Genomic DNA, 5,289 nt, shown 5'->3' on the forward strand with positions numbered 1-5,289 from the left:
GGTATGCCTTATTACACTTTTCAAGTGGACCTTGGGTGGTGCAAACTGTTAATGTGCTTGGCTGCTAACTAAAAGGTTGGAGGTTCTAGTCCACCCACAGATGCCTCAGAAGAAAGGCCTGGTGATCCACTTCCAAACAATTAGCCATTGAAAACTATGCAGTATAGTTCTACTCTGACACACATGGGGCTGCCATGAGTTGGAATAGACTAGAGGGCAATTGGTTGGTTATCTTCTCCAAGGTGGGAAGTGTCTGTCCCTGGCCTCAAGCTTCATGGTGGGGGCTCCAAAGGAACCAACTGGGGAGCCTGGAAATACATTTTCTGTGTTTGTAAATGAAGGGGACTGATGCCTGATCCACCTGAGATGACTAAAGCAGACTGTAGCTGTGGCCATGCCCCCCACCTGGGAAATCTAGAGGGTGAGGAAAGGGTTGGTTCACTACGCAGTGCAGAGAGTGCTGCTGCATCAGGACAGGCCTGCACTCTGAGTGCACACCTGTCTCCCCGGAGAGAGTGCAGGTGTGGGCTTGCAGTGGGGCTGTCAGAGAATTGTGAAGACCTCAGCAAAAGCAGCAGGAAGCCTGGGGAAGGTGTGTGGGACCCACTGGAAGTGGAGTTGCATCCTCCCGGGTCAAGGGAACAGCACCAGGAGGAACCACAGAAGAGCCTACAAAGAGAAAGGGGAAACTGGTTTTCTCACTCAGGGACGCCAGCTTGAAACAAGTGCCAATTCCTGAGTATGAAGCCACCCAGCCAAAGAAGAACTGTTTTCTCCCCTTTAGTCTGCTCCCTGCCTGAGCTTTTACTACTCCAGGGAGTGAACCAGCAGAAAGTGAATCACAGAGGAAGTGAGCTGGAGGGGTGTAGGCCGACACATCCTGCTGACCACACTGCAACAGTAAGATAACACTCCACATTGTGTGGTGCTTACAGGTTGTACCTGATTTCTAGATAGCCAGGAGGCCATTAGAAGAAGGGCATCAGTAACTAACATGGACTGCTCCAGAAACATCACTTCCTTCTGATCAGAACCTAAATACATGTTAGCACATGGAAAGTAGCTTTTATTACTTATAGGAATCAGACAGCATACAACTTGAAAAGTTTCATCACTAACAGTCCCCCCAGCTTGAAAACCATCTAGGCAGAGATGACGACTCTTCTTGAATACCCCACATTGTACCATGAGTGAGAGGCTTAAATGGGACCCTACCTACTGCCTGTCTGCCCTTGGCCAGGTAGGTCTGCTTATGTGAACTGTAACCTTATGCTATGTGTGCCTCACCTGCACTATAGCTAGGGAAACTAAGAAAACTTCCTCTTCCAGCTATTTTATACCCTCAATCTCAGTGATTAATTATGTTTTTTTTTTTTTTTAACCCTGCCAGCAAACATCTTACTGCATCATGCCCCCCTGACTTCCTAAGGAGGGGAGTTGTTATCCCAGAATTGTATCTTTTTAACCTTGCTAAGAAACATCAGGCCTCAGTAATGGTGATGGTTTGTTCTGAGGCCTAAAGATGCCAGCAGGGAGAGGAACAGAGAAACCCTGGCCACCTGGCTTGTCCAAAGGATTTGCTTCTCACAGAGGGCTGGGTGGAAAGGCCACACTTCCCCACTCATAGCTGTCAGCTGGGGCAGGAGCAAAGATTCTAAAGTAGGGTACATTAGTGAGGTGAGAGAGAGAGGGCCAGTGCAGACCCAGAATGCCTGGGGGTCAGGAGAGATGATGGGAAGTCAATGAAGAACATTCTGCCTGAAGTCCAGATGGAATGAGTCTACTCTTCAAGGAAGCCAGTATAGGATTAAGAGATTAAGATTAATAAATAACTGCTTTTCCTTCATAGGCATCATGCGGTATTTGTATCACCCCTCCTCCCCAACAAAATTTAGCAACAATCCCAAGGAGAATGAATGGTAAAGAGGAAATCCTGAATTTATCTAAGTTCAAATGAGAAATGACTTAGTCACAAAACTGGATTGTCTAGCAGCAAAAAGACAAAGATTTCTTCATCTGATAGATATTAGTTTCTAAAACATAAAATATGGATTGACCTAAGTTCATGTGACAGTGAAACTCATAGTCAATATACACATTATCTAATATTACACTAGAAGTGCCAGTTAATGCAATTGGATTAGAGAAAGAAAGAAAGAAGAGCAAAACAATTAGCAACAAGAAGGCAAAAATGATCATTATTTTAAGATAATATGATTGTACACTCAGAAAATCGAAAAGAATTAACTGCAAAACTATTAGGAATAGTAAGAGAAACCGGAAGATGACTGACTACTAAAATCAATTTTACCTAATACATAAAATAAAGAAAACTTAATGAAAGGAAGGTGTCATGGATTGAATTGTGTCCCCCCCAAAATACGTGTCAACTTGGTTAGTCCATGATTCCCAGTATTGTGTGGTTCCCCTGCATTTTGTGATTGCAATTTTATGTTATAGAGGATTAGTGCGGGATTGTAACACAACCCTTACTCAGGTCACCTCCCTGATCCAAGGTAAAGGGAGCTTCCCTAAAGTGTGGCCTGCACCACCTTTTATGTCTCAAGAGATAAAAGGAAAGGGAAACAAGCAGAGAGATGGGACTTCAAACCACCAAGAAAGCAGCACCAGGAGCAGACAGTGTCCTTTGGACATGGGTTTCCTGCACCTGAGAAGCTCCTTGACCAGGAAAATATTGAGGACAAGGACCTTCCTCCTGAGCCAACAGAGAGAGAAAGCCGTTCCCTGGAGCCGACATCTTGATTTGGACTTATAACCTACTAAATAAGTTTCTCTTTGTCAAAGCCATCCACTTGTGGTATTTCTGTCATGGCAGCACTAGGTGACTAACACAGAAGGATACCATTGATAATAACACAACAAATACACACACACACACACATATATAAAACCCTTAGAATAAAAAAATATAATGTGTAAGATTTATACCTCTACACTAACCCCCCAAAAAAGAAACAGTTTTAAACATTCTAATAAGCAACATAAAAGAAGGTGTGGATAAACAAAAATCATGTCTCATCCTTGAATAGTGTAATGGGTGGTTACCTTGCTTATCAGATCACCTATAGTGAAAAATTTCACTTTTTTCCACCACAACAAAAACTCTGCTTCTAGGTATGGCTGGCATCTCTCTCTCTCCCAAACTTATAGTACCTTCCTACAGAGTCAAAGCCTTTTTTCAAATTTACAGTCTCTGATAGAGGCAGATAACCCAGTAAGCAAGGTAAGCATAGGCTTACTTGTGCTTACTTTGATGTGATGGCACCTTGCCTATTGGATAATCCACCCCTGGGTGCTGTGATGCACTGCCAAGGCCCCCTTCTGGAATGGAGAACTTATTTTCTTGACTTCTGGAAGCGATGATGGCAGACAGTTCTCAGCTGCCAGCCTTCTTGGGAAATTGCCTCAGGTGCAAAGAGAGAAAGAGACAGAGAGAGCTCAAGCATATATATCTGTGGAAAAGTTCTGGAAGGATACTCAAGAAATCATTTAAGACAATTCTTTGGAGAGTGAGACTAAGGATCTGGAAGAAAATGAGATTCACTTTCCATCAATCCACACCGGGGGGTGTAAGTAAGCAAAGCTTGTTCATGCATGGACCAGTAACTAGAAATTTGCTCCCAAAGTTGGAAGGTTCTGAGAGACTAAAGAAAGAGGCAAGCAACTTTAGTGTGGTGGCAAAGGAGCTTTATCAGGGAGACTTACAGACAAGGCAGTGGTCCCTGGTAGTAGGAAGACCAAAGCAGATCCCCACACCCAGCAGGAGAGAGGCAGAGGTTTTATAGTGGTCAAGGACAAAGGTGGCTACATGCCAGAGAGTTACATAAGGCCACCTCAGAAAGGTCACATAACAGGGGCTTGGAAAACAGCAGTGAACTAACAGAAACATCAGTGAACTAACAGAAAGCACAAGGGCAGCCATGTTCAGCCTTCACAGCCTCTGGAGAGGAAATCTCAGACCAAGAGGCTCAGCCAATCTTAGAGACTAGGAAACTGGAAGATAAGTCAGGAAAAGGAAGCCTTCAAGAAGAGTTCAGAGTCTCTGATATATAGGATGAGTGAAGTCACTGTTAAGGACTAGGGCAAGATAACAAGGAATGGAGGAAAACTAAAAAGAGGTAGAAGTACACTGTTCTCAAGGGCAAAAACCAAAAACCAAACCCGCTGCTGTCGAGTCTATTCTGACTCATAGCAACCCTATAGGGCAGAGTGGAACTGTCCTATAGAGTTTCCAAGGAGCACCTAGCAGATTCAAACTGCTGATCTTTTGGTTAGCAGCCATAGCACTTAACCACTACACCACCAGGGTTTCCGTTCTCAAGGATACAGATACAAATTGTAAGCAATAAGAACTAGTTATGGCAGGTGTCCAGGGACCTTAGTCAGAGGTCTCAAGACACACCATTGGAGGATCCATAAGGTTTTCCTTAGAGATTTTCTGTTAGTACAGAATAAGACAGACTGAAGAAGAATTGATGTCTTTGAATTGTGGTGTTGGCGAAGAGAGTTGAATATACCATGGACTGCGAAAAAACTCAACAAATCTGTTTTAGAAGTACAACCATAATCCCCCTTAGAAGCAAGGGTGTCAAGACTACGTCTTACATACTTTGGACATGTTATCAGGAGGAGTCAGTCCCTGGAGAAGAACATCATGCTTGGTAATGTACAGGTTCAGCAAAAAAAAAGAGGAAGACCCTCAATGAGATGGATTGGTACAGTGGCTGCAACAATGGGCTCACGCATAACAATGATTGTGAACATGGCACAGGACCAGGCAGTGTTTCGTTCTGTTGTGTGTGAGGTCGCTATGAGTCAGAGCTGACTCGACGGCACCTAACAACAACAACAACAAAAAGGAAGAAATTGGTGCGGACACTCTTGTTCCCAGAAACACATGCAAAATAGAAAATGCTCACCCAGGGAGGGTTTTCAGGTGGGAGTGGATATCTGGATCCATAATAAATTGAAGTGGGAAATCTTTTCTCTCTGATGTTGACTTTAGTCTTGGAGATAACACATTATATGACAATAGTGTGTATGTTCAAAAGTAAAATGCTGTACTAGGTTTCATTAAGAACTTGGAAATGGCAAAAGGGTAAGGAAACTAAATGGTGTGAAGAAAGGAGCCATATATGAAAGTCTGCCTTAGACTGTATATCATAGCATAACTGATATCCAGTTTATAGGACAAGCGATGTCTCAAAAATGAGTAAATAGAACAATTTTCTTACAATTTTTCATTGTTCTCTTAGAGAAGGGAGAATG

The sequence above is a fragment of the Elephas maximus genome, chromosome 1 (assembly GCF_024166365.1).
Source record: "Elephas maximus indicus isolate mEleMax1 chromosome 1, mEleMax1 primary haplotype, whole genome shotgun sequence".
Classification (NCBI taxonomy): Eukaryota; Metazoa; Chordata; class Mammalia; order Proboscidea; family Elephantidae; genus Elephas; species Elephas maximus.